General features: G+C 48.7%; 1 protein-coding gene and 1 long non-coding RNA gene across 5 annotated transcripts in view; both read right to left on the bottom strand.

Annotated features, from left to right (window-relative positions):
• Positions 1-17175, bottom strand: part of LOC137418135 (uncharacterized) — a 92466-nt gene extending 75291 nt beyond the window's left edge. Inside the window, exon 1 of the long non-coding RNA XR_013621974.1 lies at positions 17106-17175. This is a non-coding gene — a long non-coding RNA (uncharacterized LOC137418135). The remainder of the gene's footprint in view (positions 1-17105) is intronic.
• The window catches only part of LOC144888188 (tripartite motif-containing protein 14-like), an 84642-nt gene extending 67463 nt beyond the window's left edge, over positions 1-17179 (bottom strand). The window contains exons 1-2 of one of the 4 annotated variants that reach the window (XM_078770729.1): positions 15566-16119; positions 15003-15526 (exon numbers count right to left, since the gene is read on the bottom strand). The gene's annotated coding sequence lies outside the window, so the exon portion shown is untranslated. Of the gene's footprint in view, positions 1-15002; positions 15527-15565; positions 16482-17047 lie in introns of those variants that run through there. The other 3 variants (XM_078770730.1, XM_078770728.1, XM_078770731.1) reach the window with 3 other exon arrangements.
• Between the last annotated feature and the right edge of the window lie 1423 nt (positions 17180-18602).

The following is an 18602-nucleotide window of genomic DNA, read 5'->3' as shown; positions in this document are numbered from 1 at the left end:
AAAGCAGGTTCTTTATTCTGCTATAGTCATCAGACCGTCCCGGTTGCGCCCTTCGAATCCGGCGAGTCGTGTCAAAAGGACCGTGATTGTCACGCATTTCAAAGACCCTGCCGGATCCTCATGTCTGAAGCTGCATTACTGTGCAGGTGGGGGTCTCTAAATAAGGCGAGAGTTGCGATAACAGGGGATCATTGGACAGACCTTACCAGGGCCAAGCAAACGATGGTCTCGGCATGTGATAAAATCATATCTAGCATCAATCTGCTTTTAACAGGATCTGATAAACCACAAAATGAAACTGTCGGATGATTAATAAGTACATCGAATAAGTACACAAATAAGAATATTAATCATATACTCGTATATATTGCATATAAATATATATATATATTTATATAAATATATATATTGTTGCGAATATGGAATTTGGCCTCCATATCCGCTTGTAAATATTCCCCTATTTTCTCCAATACTCCCCAACTTTCCCCAATCCCCCATTCCCTAGTCCCATTGCATGTAAATAACAATCAGTAGAGCCGACCTTCCCCTTATTCCCCCATTAAATGTCGTGCCCAGGTCCACCGCACCACACGTAGACAACTTTCGGACATCTTCCTAGTTATTCTTATTCTATGTCAGTTAAGGCCTCGTCTCCATTAATTATGACTCTTCGTTGCACCAGAATGTGATTATATGGCATCAGTAGTGAGTTTAGGACCTTTCCCATACCTCCTTCCATCTTCTTCCCCAACAATTACAACAACAACAGAGGAGATGGCGGCGGAGCGGGGGAGGATGCGTCCTCACACCGGCTCGATTAGCGCCATAGACCATGCGCTCCACGGGGTTACCACGAAGGGGCTCCTTGTCAGCTCCTCGTCAAGGGCGGAGCCTGGTAAACCCCCCCGCACGCACCCAATGAGAAGCAACGTGCCGATTCCACGAGGCGGAGCTAACGAGCCGAGGGCGTGTCACTCCCCGCCGGATATACGCAGCCCCGCGCCGGATGTGACGAGAGATGCGCACCCAGCTTGGAGAAGGAAAGCCACCTGCGAGCGCTGAGTCAGATGCGCCTCAGCTTGGAGAAAGAACGTCGCCTTCCGAGCGCTGTGACCTCCCTGCATCTCTGGACCGGACCGAGTCGATTCTGCCTTGAGCCAAGAGTGCACCTTGAGCCATCGATACCCGTTGTCCTTTTCATCAACCCCCGTGTGAGTCAGCCTTTTGTCCCGTTTATCTGTCGTCTGTTGGGGTTAATATAAGAGTGTGTCTAAGTGCTTGTCTTTCTATGCTGTCCCTCTTGTAGTTGTAATCTAACCTTCCGCCTTAATATAACCTCCTCCGGAGGTCTTGAGAACTGAACCCCTGGTGTCGTATTGTGTTATTGTGATCCAGCCGGGTGTCTTCTTTTTCTTATTGAGCCAGCATCGCGCGACTTCGTCAACGTCGAGTATAGTCGGGTAATTTGTGCGGACACGACGGCCATTCCGCTCGGCCCACTTTAACATCAAAGTCGTGTCTGTAACAATTGGTGTCGGGAGTGAGATTCGAGGCCCGACCAAATTTTGAAAAAAAAACGAATAGAGGAAAAAAAAAAAATTTGGTCAAAATTTGGAGCGGCCGAAATTTGTTTTGTTTTACGAAACTCGAATTTTGCAAGTCGCGCTATGGCGGATCAAGACGGCTGGGGTCCGGTAGGGGAGAGTGAAGCAGGGTCGGTCCAGGACCAAATTGAGACACGTGAGGAGAGCGAAACAGCGGGGGTAGCAGACGCGCGAAATGGCGCCTCGCACATAGCTACGGCGGCCGCACCCGCTGCACAAGTGGGAGGGATGGCCCAGATGCAGGTCCTCATGGAGCAATTTATGGCGCAAATGCAGGCGTCCCTCAAACTGCAGAGTAACCAATTGGGGAACCGGATGGATGCTCAGGGTGAGCGATTGGAGGGCCAAATGGGGGTAATGGGAAACCAAATGGGGGTAATGAGGGACGAAGCGAGGGGTACCGGTGAGAAGTTAGACAATAATTTTGAGGAGTTAGACAAGAAAATTGAGAAGTTAGACAATAATTTTGAGGAGTTAGACAAGAAAATTGGGAAGTTAGACAATAATTTTGAGGAGTTAGACAAGAAAATTGGGAAGTTAGACAATAATTTTGAGGGGTTAGACAACGGGATAAAAGAAGTGAAAAATGGGTTAATGGGGGTAGAAAATAGAATGGCTGCCCAGGAGAATCAGATAGAGGGAGTGAAAAATGGGTTAGAGGGGTTAGAAAACAGTATGGAAGGCAAATTGAGGGACATGAGGGACCAAGCGGAAAGGGAAGTTAAACAAATGGAGCAGCAGATAGAGGGGGTCAGAATGGGGGTAGAAACCAAACTGGATGCTCACAGGGAGGAAATGGAGCAGATGAGGGTGGCATCTGGGCAGGAGATGCAAGTGATGGGAGAGGAGATCAGAAGAGGAGTGAGTGAGGAGGTCGGAGGAGTGCGCGAGGAGGTGAGGCACTGTAAGGAGCGCATGGAGAAAGAGGTGAGAAAGGGGACTGTAAAATTGCAAGGTGGTATAGAGGAGTTGACGCTGGGAGTAGAACAACTGACAGTGGGACAAAAGGAGTTGGGGGACCAGGTAAAGAAGAACACAGCGGTAATAGAGGGTTTAAAATCGACACAGAAAGAGATGAAAAAGGACGTAGGGGTAATTAAAAAAGAGTGCCAGACGGTACATGAGGACCTGACGAGGAAAATGGACAAGGTGGTAGAGGTAATGGAGGTTAAAGAGCGGGAGGTGCGGGAGCACATAGAAAAAAATAAAGTGGAGTTAGAGGAAGAACTTAAAGGGGCGCACGAAGAGATGAAGGAGATGAAGCAAAAATTAGAAGAAGTGGAAGAAGGGGTGAGCGAAATTAAGAAGCGACGGAGAGAGGATAAGAAAGAGATAAAGGAGGAAGTAAAAGAATTGGTCCAAAGTCTGTGTTCGGATCGTGATGATGTGCTCATTAACCGGATGAGGGATTCGCAGGTGATGGAGGAGAAGCGAAGAGAAAGAGGACCCGGTGTAAGTGGTGACCAATATGGTCGTGCGTATGATGCGCCAGGGGATTTAAGGAGCTTGGGGGTCGAGATGGACCCGGGTGTTCGTGAGAGGCCGTTGGTGAAGTGTGCGACAGGTCTGGTGTGCGAAAAAGGAGGTGTGCGAGAAAATCCGACTCTGGGGTGTGTGAGGAAAAAGTGCGTGCCAAGGAGTGAGTGTGCTGGCGAGAGTGAGTCGGTCGTAGCGCGTGTGCGAGGGAGCACGTGGAAGCGCGGTGTGGTGAGTGTTACAGAGGGTGTAACGGGAGAGTGTGCGCGAGAAAGGTGTGTGACGGACAGGTGCATGAGGAAAGAGTGCGCTGTCAGAAGTAAGGAAGAGTGTCCACCTGTGGTGAGTGTTACAGAGGGTGTAACGGGAGAGTGTGCGCGAGAAAGGTGTGTGACGGACAGGTGCATGAGGAAAGAGTGCGCTGTCAGAAGTAAGGAAGAGTGTCCACCTGTGGTGAGTGTTACAGAGGGTGTAACGGGAGAGTGTGCGCGAGAAAGGTGTGTGACAGACAGGTGCATGGGGAAAGAGTGTGCTGTCAAGAGTAAGGGTGAGTGCGCTGTCAGGAATGGAGGTGAAAGTAGTGAGAGTGACATGGAGCGTGAGTTAGTTGTGACAGGTGAGCGAGGATGTACACCTGGGATGGAAGGATGCACACCTGGAATGGTAGAGCGTGAGTGGGAATGCACGCTGGAGTTGGTGGTGAGGCACGTGGTTGGGTGTGCGAATGAGAGCACACCTGTGATTGTCACAGAGGAGGTGACTGAGGAGGGGGCGCGAAGAGGTGTTTTGGTGAGGTGTGCGAGCAACGAATGTGTGCCAAAGTGTTCGGTGGTCAGGTGTGTGACCAAGGCTGTGAGTGGAATGGGTGTGCCTGGGTGTGTAAGGAAAGGTACGAGGAGCATGAGCACGGCTGGATGTGTGAGCAAGGAACGGGCTTCGGGGTGTAAGCATGCAGGTGAAGCATCGACATTAAACGGGTTAGAGGTTAGAGCGACTTTTAGCCGAAGCAGGCCCTCGGTGCGTGCCGGGCCTCGCTTTGAACGGCCGCGTCCGTGCTCCACTAGGCGGAGCGGGCAGCCCGATAGGAAGGGTCGTTATGGCGACCACGTTTTGTTGAGACGTGCCGGCAGGTCGAGATCGGGACATTGGATGGCTCCACGCCGAGGTGGTGCGTGGGATCTCGGCCCGGGTAAGCCCCCGTCCCTGTCCCGAATGCCGGACGCATCCAGCCGCTGGCACAAAACAACCAGCATCCATTGCTTGGCTTTACGAAGCCGGGCTTTGGACAGGGATTGGCGCACCGAGAGGTATTAGTGAGTCGACTGGGTGATGAGGTTAGTGTTTTGGACCCAAAATTAGAGAAAAACAAAATTTGACGATTGGCAAGGGATTGGCAGTAGTGATTGGCAGATGATGGGTAATGATTGGCAAAGGATTGGCAGAGTGATGATTGGTAATGGTACAGTGATTGGCAGATGATTGGCAAATTTTTAATTTGTTGGATTTGGACGAGCGAAATTGGTAGTGAGAGACCCCCGATGTGGTGGGATGGCAAATCCACCATCCCTCACAGGTGGGGCAAAGGAGCTATAGTTTATGGGGTGTATGGCAGTGAAAACTAGCCCGGGTGGGTTAGGATATTGTGTGTAGGGATCTAGCGAAGATGACAGTAGGTAACGTTAAGGTTAGTTAGTGACTGATACCTGTAGTGGGGACGCAGGTAGATTAGTGTGGATTATAATGACGAGGGAGCGCAATAGTTAAAGGGACGACTGGGAAGCGCAAGTTTCAGAAGGGAGTAGTTAGCTGAGATGATGCTGTGTGTGTGAGGATTGAACAGGTGTGATTGCACAGGTGTGCAACTGGACAGGTGTGTGGAGTAGTGTATGAGTAGTGAGTGTTGTGGATCAGCGCGAATGCGCTTGGGGAGAGAAGGGTGCAGGTGGCACCAGGTGTGAGAGCACAGGTGTGCAAGTACAGGTGTGTGGAGAGAGTTGGAGTGAGTGGTACGGAGTGGTGTGCATGGTGCGAAGGTGTGGATGGGGGAAGAGTGGACCCCTTTCACGAGTACCCGGGGCGGGTAGTGTAAGTGTTAGGTAGAGGGTGCAGGTAAATTGTGGTTGGATATTGGCATTTGTGGTGCGGTTGCAGAATGGTGTTGTGAATGGGTGCATTAGTGTTGTGGAAATGGCTGGGCGTGTAGCCTGTTAGTGTGTGTAGTTGGTTGGGCACTCCACCACTGTGAGGATGTCGGCCAGGTGAGGCCACAGGTGGGCTCTGGGAGCCGGTAGTTGTGAGTGGGTGCCTGAGGATCCCGGGTGTGGATCGGGCAGCCCAGTGCCAGAGAGGGCACGGAGTGGGGAGAGCGCCAGAGGGCCTTCCCCAGGTAGATAGGTTAGGGTAAGGAGCAGGTAAGCTCGGAGGCAACTACAGTGGTGGAGGTGTGCAGGTGGGTAGACCCACTGGGAGAGGTACACGTCGCAGCCCAGAAATTGTACGAGGGCACCGGGAGATGAATCGGGGGAGTGAGACCCCAAATTGAAAAGCACCACAGTTTGGCCAATGGGAATTGGTTTTTTAGAACCCATAGTGTAAGAGGGCCAATGGTTTGGCCGGAGAAAGACCCCGGGTAGTGTAAAGTTGTTAAAGTCATTTAGGAAATAGTTAGGATTGATGAACCTGTCGCACCATACGCAGCCACTTACCTGTGGTGATGATGATGACTCCACACCTGTGTTTTCTTTGTTGTTGCAGGAGATGAATTGCTGTGTGGGTTGGTGAGACGCATCACGACGTGGATGAGACATTGGGGTGATTCCATCTCTCCCTCCTTAGGAGGGACTGATGATGAGTTGGAGATGGCAAATTATGATGTTGAGTTGGAGATGGCAAATTTTGATGAGAGTTGAAAATGGCAAATTTGATTGGTTAGGAGGGAGAGAAGACGAATTTGGTATATGGGAGGAACGGGGAAGACAGTAGGGATGTTTGTTGATTTGTAAAGTAGATGTTTATGGGTAGTGTTGTGTTTTGTGGATACAGTAAGGGGTAAGGGAGGGGCCATGTAGGTTACCTGGTGGGGGGGGGGGGCGTACGATAGGAACGTACCTGTCTCACCTGGTTCCCATGTGCCCCCAGGGTGCATCACCTTACATTGCGTGCACTTTTGCGCCCTTACCACCTTACTCACTTGTCTGCTTCTTTTGTCTCCCACCTCCGAGGATCTGGCTTTGGGGTAGAGAGAGAGGAGAGAGAGGTGCTGGCTGCGCAGTTGTGGGCCTGCACTTTCGCTGTTTGCTGCCGGGATCGATACACCATATGGACCGCAATGTTTGTGGCCACCCACAATGGACCGCAGTTCGTTTGCGGCCAAGCACCACCCGGGGATGGACCTATGGGTCAACGTGGCACCTATGCCATACAGGTGAACCACTAATAGTTAACACCACCAAGTGCACCACAAGAAGAGCAAGAGACACCTGCAGGGTTAGGGGTTGTCGAATTTATTTTTATTCCAATGAACAATGGTGACTGCACCGATTGGTGGTGGGGTGGTGCTGTTGATGCTCGGGAAGGGTGCTCTGCACGTTATTAAAGGCCGTCGGCCACAGAGCACTCGTGGGTTGGTGTATCGATGTTGGCAAGCGCGCTCTCTCTCTATGCATAACATCTGCATGTGTTCCTCCAAAAACAGGTCCTGGATCGTAGTGTAAATAGCAGCGTAGTCTTGTAAATAATGCTCCCTACCGGCTGTATGTTTAGTTTGAGAATTCTTTCCGGATTCGGTTATCCTGTGGGTGTGTTTCTGTGAGGAGAAGGGTGCAACGTCGCAGGGGGACATATTTACTCATTTGTGAATATCTGTAAAACTGTCGCACTCAGGGTAGAGTTAATAGTAGAGGGAACTACATTGCGTGCCACACTAAAGTAGGTAAAAATTTATCGGGTCGGGACGCCCCGATGGTAGAGAAGGGTGCAATGTTGCGAATATGGAATTTGGCCTCCATATCCGCTTGTAAATATTCCCCTATTTTCTCCAATACTCCCCAACTTTCCCCAATCCCCCATTCCCTAGTCCCATTGCATGTAAATAACAATCAGTAGAGCCGACCTTCCCCTTATTCCCCCATTAAATGTCGTGCCCAGGTCCACCGCACCACACGTAGACAACTTTCGGACATCTTCCTAGTTATTCTTATTCTATGTCAGTTAAGGCCTCGTCTCCATTAATTATGACTCTTCGTTGCACCAGAATGTGATTATATGGCATCAGTAGTGAGTTTAGGACCTTTCCCATACCTCCTTCCATCTTCTTCCCCAACAATTACAACAACAACAGAGGAGATGGCGGCGGAGCGGGGGAGGATGCGTCCTCACACCGGCTCGATTAGCGCCATAGACCATGCGCTCCACGGGGTTACCACGAAGGGGCTCCTTGTCAGCTCCTCGTCAAGGGCGGAGCCTGGTAAACCCCCCCCGCACGCACCCAATGAGAAGCAACGTGCCGATTCCACGAGGCGGAGCTAACGAGCCGAGGGCGTGTCACTCCCCGCCGGATATACGCGGCCCCGCGCCGGATGTGACGAGAGATGCGCACCCAGCTTGGAGAAGGAAAGCCACCTGCGAGCGCTGAGTCAGATGCGCCTCAGCTTGGAGAAAGAACGTCGCCTTCCGAGCGCTGTGACCTCCCTGCATCTCTGGACCGGACCGAGTCGATTCTGCCTTGAGCCAAGAGTGCACCTTGAGCCATCGATACCCGTTGTCCTTTTCATCAACCCCCGTGTGAGTCAGCCTTTTGTCCCGTTTATCTGTCGTCTGTTGGGGTTAATATAAGAGTGTGTCTAAGTGCTTGTCTTTCTATGCTGTCCCTCTTGTAGTTGTAATCTAACCTTCCGCCTTAATATAACCTCCTCCGGAGGTCTTGAGAACTGAACCCCTGGTGTCGTATTGTGTTATTGTGATCCAGCCGGGTGTCTTCTTTTTCTTATTGAGCCAGCATCGCGCGACTTCGTCAACGTCGAGTATAGTCGGGTAATTTGTGCGGACACGACGGCCATTCCGCTCGGCCCACTTTAACATCAAAGTCGTGTCTGTAACAATATATTTATATAAATATATATATATATATATATAAATATATATATATATATATATATCCAACCTAATCCATCAAAGACCGAAAGCACCCCTCGGAGACCGAAAGCACCCCTCGGAGACCGAAAGCACGCCCCGGAGACCGAAAACACGCCCCGGAGACCGAAAACACGCCCCGGAGACCGAAAACACGCCCCGGAGACCGAAAACACGCCCCGGAGACCGAAAACACCGCCCCCCCCCCCGAGACTGAAAACACCCCCCGGAGACCGGAAACACCCCCCGGAGACCGAAAACGCCCCCCGGAGACCGAAAACGCCCCCCAGAGACCGAAAACGCCCCCCAGAGACCGAAAACGCCCCCCGGAGACCGAAAACACGCCCCGGAGACTGAAAACACGCCCCGGAGAAAAAACACCGCCCCCCCGAGACTGAAAACACCCCCCGGAGACCGAAAACGCCCCCCGGAGACCGAAAACGCCCCTCGGAGACCGAAAACGCCCCCCGGAGACCGAAAACGCCCCCCCGGAGACCGAAAACGCCCCCCGGAGACCGAAAACGCCCCCCGGAAACCGAAAACGCCCCCCAGAGACCGAAAACGCCCCCCCCCCGAGACCGAAAATGCCCCCCGGAGACCGAAAACGCCCCCCGGAGACCGAAAACACCCCCAGAGACCGAAAACACCCCCAGAGACCGAAAACACCCCCCGGAGACCAAAAGACCCAAAAGGAGACCAAAAACACCCCCCGGAGACCAAAAACACCCCAAAGACCAAAAACACCCTGAAGACCACAAAGACCCCGGAGGTCCTGAAGAACCAAAACACCCCAAAGACCCAAAATACCCTTGAAGGCCCTGAGGCTTAAAAAGACCCTGAAGACCCAAATGGACCCAAAGTCCCAAAAGACCCCGAAGACCCCAAAGATCCTGAAGATCCTGAAGACCCAAAACACCCCAAATACCCAAAAGACCCAAAATACCCTTGAAGGCCCTGAGACTCAAAAAGACCCTGAAGACCCAAAACACCCCAAAGACCCAAAATACCCTTAAAGTCCCAGAGGATTCAAAAGACCCTGAAGACCCAAAACACTCCAAAGACCCAAAAGACCCTGAAGACTCCAAATACCCAAAATACCTTTAACCTTTGAGTACAGATGATGTCCAGTGCCGCAACCCACAAAAAAGTTTGTGTACGGATGACGTTACTATACGTCATCGACTATACCTATAAATAGATCGTCAGTACGTGGTTGCATTCCCATACGAAAATGCCAAATGAATCCCGTACCGGGGGTATTTTTATCAAAAAAAAAATCTCGTACTCAAAGGGTAAAATACCCCGAAGAACCAAAATACCCCAAAGACTCTTAAAGACCCAGAGGAAACAAAAGACCAGTAAGAGACAAAAGCCCCTGAAGATACCAAAGATCCAAAAGACCCCAAAGACCCAAAATACCCTTAAGGGCCCAGAGGATCCAAAAGACCCTGGAGATGAAATGGCCTTAAAGACCAAAAACACCATGAAGCTCCAAAAGACACCAAAATGGGCAAAGATGCCTATCCCTCTGAAACGACGTGTGGTGAGGTGCGACAGCGCGCCGAGTCACGCTAGTATATACAATGAAAATGCATGGGGGATGGGGGTGGAGGCTAAGGGGGCACATTTCGACATTTATGGATAATTAAGACTTAATATTTTAGTAGTACCAACACCAACAAAAAATCATCTCCGTTGCCTCCCCATCAAACCACCACCACAAATTGCCTGTGCACACGAAACCTTGTTGGCTTAACCGCGACCTTAACCATTCATACCACAAGTATTTTCACAAAGAGAGACTCGACAAGACTGGACAATGGAATTTTTCTGGGTGAGGCTTGCGTGGTCCGGTTCCCCAGGTCTTTGCAGCTCTCACTCATCTGATCTATCTCCACAGTGCATGCCACACAGAAAGGGTTGGGTCACATGTGAGTATTCTGGGGGGGGGGGGGGGGACCACAAAAGCAAGGATAAGATTCCAATGATGGACCAGCAAGAGGGGGATTCCAATCGACCGACGACCAGCAAGAGGGGGATTCAAAATCAACGGACGACCAAACTCAGACACTTTCGCACCTTTGATGGGGCTTTGCATGCCCTGTTGGCTTTTCGTCATGTCTGGATTTCTCACCATCTGGAACCTGCATGTCAGAATCGCTTCATAGCAGGGGCACCAGATTACACATTCATGCATCTCTGGTAAGGGATTTAAAGCAACTTTAGACAAATTAACGAAGGGCAAAAAGCCAATATGAAGATTAAGATTAATGAGGCAATTTTAGACAATACAAAATGGGGGAGTGACCTTTCACCCTGTCTAGACATATCCCAACACGTTAGTCCTCCGACACAAATAACACTCTTTATGCTAAACATTTAAGAATGAAATAACTACGCAATATTGTGTCCTCCTTTCTCAAAGGTCTGCTCCAGACCTGGGGGCAACATTGGGGCCCAGCTTCTGTGGAACTGTGAACAATTATATATTTAATTGGTGCCAAAACTCTTTCAATTACACAAATAAAATCTAAGGCCTCATTGTGCTGGAATCAACAGGTTGTATGATAAAACACATAAATAATAAAATAACAGTCCCTACTTCATCAGGTTCACTGTTTTTTTGTTGAAATTTTTGGAATATTCAGAGCATGAGGAATCCAAAAATTAATGTTTGCATTTGCATAGACACCTTTGCGAAAATAACACTCAGGACAGTGATGAAGATCTGTAAAAGCATATTCCTGAACGGTATAGACCTAGTAGATCCTGTGTATAGGACTTATAGTTCAATCTGACACTAACAACGCTGCTTTCTTGCTTTATAAACCCATACCTATAACTTCAAAGGACTTGCAATAACATGTATTATATGTAATACAGTTATATCACAAATATAAAGACAATGGTTTTCAATTACTTTTGCTTGTTGCTTTTCTATAATTCTGAGCACTATTTTGAGGCATTTATTGGATTCCTTGACCCAGAAAACATAGGATTAGCATATTAAATTACTTTTATAGGTTGACTAGAAGCCGAGATAGCGCAAAATATGTATTTTATGGCGGCCATTTTGAAAATCCAAAATCTGTGTCTGTGCAAATGCCAACATTGATTTTCGGATTCTCCATGCTCTGATGATTCCAAAAAATGTAAACGTTTGCTAATCTCCCAAATTTTTGAACGAAATTATATTTGTTAACATAGTGAATCTGACTAACTGATCCCTTCCCCAAACAGCCTTTGATTTCCATATTTGATTATGCAGTAGATTAGAAGTTACCACATTCACTTCTGCCTATTGAAACATATCGTGGATCACTATCTACAGGGTGATTGAAAAGTAAGTCACTATTTTAAAATATTTAGAGATTATTTATTTATTGCAATATTTTTCTCAAATTTTTATTATTTGTTCCTTAATGTATGAGAAGTTAACCTGTGTTGGTTTTTTTTCAGATTATGTTTTGTTTGAAATTCGGATATTTTAAAATATTTTAAAATAGGGAGTTACTTTTCAATCACCCTGTATATAATAATTCTGCAACTGCAGTGGACGGTGCCAGGCTGTCTGGCCCAAACCAGGGTTTGTTTGGACAGTTTGGGCTGGGAATTCAGGAAGCCTTGAGAAACCATTATTTTACTTCCAATGGAACGTGTGTGCAGATGTCTGCCTTCACCTGTACCCTACTTCTGGTCATTAAGTTGTTTTCCAGCTCTCCTGATTGGTTGACCTCTGGATAACATTGCAAAATGCCTCGAGTCTCCACCTTCCCCTTTTCCTGGAAAACTAGCCACAAAGCAGTTTCTTATCTTGTGCCTGTGAAACCCTTTGATTATGACCAGATGTTGTCCCACTTAACCCGAACCCATTCATCGTTTTGCTATAACAACCCTCTGATGCGAGCACAAGATCACAAAGAGGACTGTGCGTGGTTTTTCCTTGTCCTTTGTGTTGTTAAAATCGTTTCTCCATGCGCATGAATAAACGACTCAAACTCTGAACTTGAAGAACTTAATTACTTCGACACTTCCAATGCCATGCACTTTCCCATCTATTCCGAATCCGCGTGTATACATGGTTCATCCCTACTCCACATACCGGGAAACTTTTCTACTCATTCCCCTGCCATGCACATGCTTTACTGAACGGTTACTAAATACAGATGAAATTTCTGTAGAATGAAGAATTGACATTTTACGTTTCAGCACCAACCATAAAATACCCATCCCTTGCCGACGCATCAAAACCCAACCACAATGTGCACCCATAGCAACCCGAACTACACCGCACACACATCCACGCCACAATCTGAACCTGCCTCACCACCCACAGATCCACCCCACAAACCCAACCACAATGTGCACCCAAAGCAACCCGAACTACACCGCACACACATCCACGCCACAATCTGAACCTGCCTCACCACCCACAGATCCACCCCACAAACACAACCACAATGTGCACCCATAGCAACCCGAACTACACCGCACACACATCCACGCCACAATCTGAACCTGCCTCACTACCCACAGATCCACCCCACAAACCCAACCACAATGTGCACCCAGAGCAACCCGAACTACACCGCACACACATCCACGCCACAATGTGAACCTGCCTCACCACCCACAGATCCACCCCACAAACCCAACCACAATGTGCACCCATAGCAACCCGAACTACACCGCACACACATCCACGCCACAATCTGAACCTGCCTCACCACCCACAGGTCCTCACCACCCACAGATCCACCCCACAAACACAACCACAATGTGCACCCATAGCAACCCGAACTACACCGCACACACATCCACGCCACAATCTGAACCTGCCTCACCACCCACAGATCCACCCCACAAACTCGACCAAACCCCATGAACAATATCAAATGCATTCTTCAACTAGAACTACACTCGGTGGAGCGCATACCTCCTCCAGGCTGAACAGTTCACATTTTGCATCGCACTAAAACACAGGATCTGGATTCGGACCTGAAACCAAATATGATCAACTTGTTCTCGTTAACTACACAACTCATCCACCAAATTTGGTCATGACTTGTCCACAACGTTTTGAGATATCATGCTGTTGGTCGTTTTGGTCCCCTCTTTCAATGGGGAAGAATCACTTTTGAATTTTTTTTTTTAATCTCATAGGAGGATCCTCGCCAAAATCCAATCGTTTGTATTAGTTACACACCTAACCTGTCCAGAATGTTTCGATTCACAGGAGTTCGTGCCCCGAACATAACCCCCAACTAACATCCCCAACCACAGGCGTTCGTGCCCCGAACATCACCCCTAACTAACATCCCCAACCACAGGAGTTCGTTCCCCGAACATCACCCCTAACTAACATCCCCAACCACAGGAGTTGGTGCCCCGAACACAACCCCGAACTAACATCCCCAACCACAAGAGGTAGTGCCCCGAGATGTTCGTCCTTTGCCAGTGCTGTACCAGAACAACACATTTTGGTTATATTTACCCAGATTAGGGAGGAAACCCCGATCAGGGAGCACATGACAAATACAGCTACCAGATGTACATTGATTACTCACTCAAGGAACACGTGAACAAACAACTACCAGATGTACATTGGTTACTCACTTAGGGAACACGTGACCAACACAACTACCAGCTGTACATTGGTTACTCACTCAGGGAACAAGTGACCAACACAACTACCAGATGTACATTGGTTACTCACTCAGGGAACAAGTGACCAACACAACTACCAAATGTACATTGGTTACTCACTCAGGGAACACGTGACCAACACAACTACCAGCTGTACATTGGTTACTCACTCAGGGAACACGTGACCAACACAACTACCAGCTGTACATTGGTTACTCACTCAAGGAACAAGTGACCAACACAACGACCAAATGTACATTGGTTACTCACTCAGGGAACACGTGACCAACACAACTACCAAATGTACATTGGTTACTCACTCAGGGTACACGTGACCAACACAACTACCAGCTGTACATGGGTTACTCAATTAGGGAACACGTGACCAACAACCACTAGCTGTACATTGGTTACTCACTCAGGGAACAAGTGACTAACACAACTACCAGATGTACATTGGTTACTCACTCAGGGAACAAGTGACCAACACAACTACCAGCTGTACATTGGTTACTCGCCCAGGGAGCACGTGACCAACACAACTACCAGAGGGACATCGGTTACCCGCCCAGGGAGCACGTGACCAACAATCGGTTACCCGCCCTCACCACATCAGCTGAACCAATTTGTAATAGTTAAACACGTAAAGGTGCTGAGATTGCAATGGAGTTCTGAACAAGCATATTGTGAGATGGTGGAATGTCCTGGATTACGGGAATCATCTTTTGTGGAACACAATTTAATTCCTTTCTCTATCCATGTTCACATTGTAATGTTATCATGAACGAATAAATGGACGATCCTCGTGAAATGTTATCTTCACATTATACATTTATCTTTTTGGTTCTTCCTCGTCACCATCAAAAGACAATGAACCAGGATCGCTGTCGGTGATTCCTCTTCCTCCCTGAACCACACAACTTTTCCCGATCCCACTCTCTACACTCCACACCGAAGCACACGACCCTTCCCGATCGCATTCTCTACACCACACCGAAGCACACGACCCTTCCCGATCACACTCTCGACACCACACCGAAGCACAAGGATCTGCCGGATCGCACTCTCTACACTCCACACCGAAGCACACGATCTTTCCCGATCGCACTCTCTACACTCCACACCGAAGCACACTGTAGCGGCTACCGCTGGGTTTTCACAATCGCCTTGCACCTATCAAGGACGCGGAGCGATCACCATGCCGGGCTCGTCCAGGACGCCCGGGCAGGCCCGCGCTCAACTTGCCAGGCCTCGGTCGGGATGCCCAGGCATGCCCGGGCATGCCCGGGCAGGCTCGCCCTCAACTTGCCAGGCCGCAGCCAGGACGCTGGGCCACGCCGCACGCCCCCTCTCGCTTTTCCTGGGCAAACGCTCCGGGATAATATGTATATATATTGCTGCCCGATAAACGGGCTTTTCAGAGTGCCTGAGTGTTTGGTTTGATTAAAGCAACTCGGATGAATTCCAGCTTTTTGTCGCGTCCATTCTTCCGATCGACGTGGGAGCCCGAGCTCCTTCAACACGACCCTTCCCGATAGCACTCTCTACTCCACACCGAAGCACACGACTCTTCCCGATCGCACTCTCTCCACCACACCGAAGCACAAGGATCTTCCGGATCGCACTCTCTACACTCCACACCGAAGCACACGACCCTTCCCGATCGCACTCTACACCACACCGAAGAACACGACTCTTCCCGATCGCACTCTCTCCACCACACCGAAGCACAAGGATCTTCCGGATCGCACTCTCTACACTCCACACCGAAGCACACGACCCTTCCCGATTGCACTCTACACCACACCGAAGCACACGACCCTTCCCGATCGCACTCTACACCACACCGAAGCACACGACCCTTCCCGATCACACTCTCGACACCACACCGAAGCACACGATCCTTCCCGATCACACTCTCGACACCACACCGAAGCACACCACCCTTCCCGATCGCACTCTCTTCACCACACCGAAGCACAAGGATCTTCCGGATCGCACTCTCTACACTCCACACCGAAGCACACGACCCTTCCCGATCGCACTCTCTACGCCACACCGAAGCACACGACTCTTCCCGATCGCACTCTCTACACACTCCTTCATTACCAGAGTAAAACAAACAGGATCATTGTGCAACATTTCTCATTAATACCTTGATAATCCTTTAACCTTTAACCCAGGAACGAGTACGGACACGTTACCTCTCCTGCTGATGAAGATGAAGTTTGAGAAACGCGAAAAACCGCAAAGTAAGCTCATAGTCATAGGGAGGAGCTTGCTCCCGTGATGTCATAAACGTGATGACGCAGCTTCGCAGAACGAGAGCCTGATCTCCAGCACATTCCAGGCTCACATCACGTCACGTGGTTATTTTCATAACATCAGCGACATCTATCTATAATTCCAGTAATCTCTGTACGTTTGTACGTTTGTACGTTTGTACGTTTGTTTGTCTGTGACCGCTGCTTCTCGACAACCACGGGTCCGATATACTTTAAACTTGCCAGGTATATTGCTGGGGACCCGAGGATGTGCCTTTTCAAGGTTTGAAATTAATCGGACAAGTACTTACCGAGCTATGGCGATTTAGCCGTTCGCCGTTCGCTTTGGCGTTGCGAATGGACCAAACCATTGCATGTAAATAGAGGATGGGGTTTTGTGGTCGTTGCGAATGGACCAAACCATTCATGTAAATAGAGGGGGGGGTTCTGTGGTCGTTACTGCCACGTGGTTTCAAAGTTTTTTTTTGCTGTTGTTGTTTGCACGCATGTTTTTTTGCACCCACGTACGGGCACGCCCTAGGATGTTTACACACACACACCCCTACACAAATTTTTTTTTTTTTTTTTTTTGGCAAGGAACGGGCACCCACGTACGGGCACGTCCTAGCTTATATATAGTACGGGCATGCCCTAGTTGTTGTTAATTGTTATATGACCCGGTAAACTCGGACACACAAATTCACTCGGGGTTTCTCCATCTGGAATAATTTTGCTCTGGAGTCGCAAAAGGAAACTTTGGATTTGTAATCAGAATTTCACAAAACAAAGTCAACACCAAACTGTGGGAAAGGCAAGGAAAACGTGGTGATGGAGGTGAACACATTCCCCGGGTCAAGACTCAAGACCACACTCTTTGGTACATGTATCATGTATCAGGTGATCCCAACTTTTTACAATCTTACTCACCTTTAACTAGTGGGTTTAAAACACCAGTTATCATTGTGGGAAACTTCGATTTACATACAAACACGTCTTGTATTTTCTCACAAACCAACACGAACATCAGGATTCTCAGCCTGAAACGTCACGCCCCCTCCTGCCACGTCAGGTGCGCTCCCCAAGGGGCGTGGCCAACCCCAAAGCGACTGTTACTTTTCGGTGCTGGTTAACATTTCACCACCGGTTTCAATCATTCATCAAAACAAACATTATTCCCAAATCCCGATGCACGGCTTTCTCCGATCGGTGTTCGAGTTCAGAAAGTTAAATCGGACCCTGGGAGATCCGGGATTTCTGGGAGACTCATTCGGGAGAACGATCTTCAAAATGTGTTTCGGGTTCAACCCAGGACTGCTGGGTTCGAATCACGACCAAGGTATAAACTGCCGTCCAGGTGTTTCGCAGGCAGGTGATTCATCAATGTGTTCATCTTCGTCCCTCGGAACGACGTGAAGCGGGACGTCCTGTGTGCTAGCATTAGTTGTTGAACGTCAGAGATCCCACGGTGTACCTAACGAAGAGTAGGCAAGCTATCGCCGGCATCCTGAACAAATTACACATTCCTGCTGAAACCCACGAGGCACTCCTGCAAATAAGGTAAAGGTACGATGAGCATTTGTTCGATTATGGGGAACACGTGACACCAGAATAGTTCCACCGACGTATTACGTCATCGTACACAAACCAACGTGATAAAACGTCATCACGTCATGGAGTATTAAGGTGTGATTGAAAACCCGATCGACACCAGGTAACCCGGTTTGTAACGCGTGTCCAATCATTTCTGAATCGATTCCACGATGAAGTGAATCACGGTTAAAGACCATTGTTGGATACCTGGTTTAAACGTGGACACCAGACAATGGCTGAAGTGTAACCTGGAGTCCCGATTCCCTGTCCTTGTACAACTCCATAATGTTCGATCGAACGAACTCGATAATAATCGGTAAACGTGATCTTGTCCCCCAGGAGGAATGTCTTGGGGGTTGTCGGTGGAATCTTTAGCTCATTACAATTTACCTGGACCTTGATACAGTATTCGCTCGTTTATGAAGAACAACCGATCGATTTGAACACCTGAAAGCACCTGCACAGGTAAGAAAAGGGGATTGGTGTGAGGGAGATCAATGGGAATGTCATGTACTTCACCTGGAAATTTACCCTCATGGATAAAATGATCCTTCTTTACCGACGATCTTTAACATGTCCGGGTTCGAATCCAGATCGAGGTATAAACTGCCGTCCAGGTGTTTCACGGTGTGGGAATAATTTGTGTTCTCCGAAAATTAATTTCGAGTAATTGCGAAACACGTAAACAAAACCGAATACCTGTATCCATTATTATGAATGGTTAATTGTCCTGGAGAGATGATTTTACCTTCAAGTGAAATTACCTTCAGTACAAGAACTCCATGTTTTTAATAACCAAAAATACCTGTTCAGAGATTGTTCCAAAGAAGGTATTTTATCTCTCCTCAGGGAATGTGCTCATTCTGGGATATGATTACCTGGACTCCGCTTC

The sequence above is a fragment of the Myxine glutinosa genome, chromosome 1 (genome assembly GCF_964187855.1).
Source record: "Myxine glutinosa chromosome 1, kmMyxGlut1.1, whole genome shotgun sequence".
Classification (NCBI taxonomy): Eukaryota; Metazoa; Chordata; class Myxini; order Myxiniformes; family Myxinidae; genus Myxine; species Myxine glutinosa.
The sequence above is the reverse complement of the archived record's forward strand: the minus strand, read 5'-3'. Positions and strand labels throughout refer to the sequence as shown.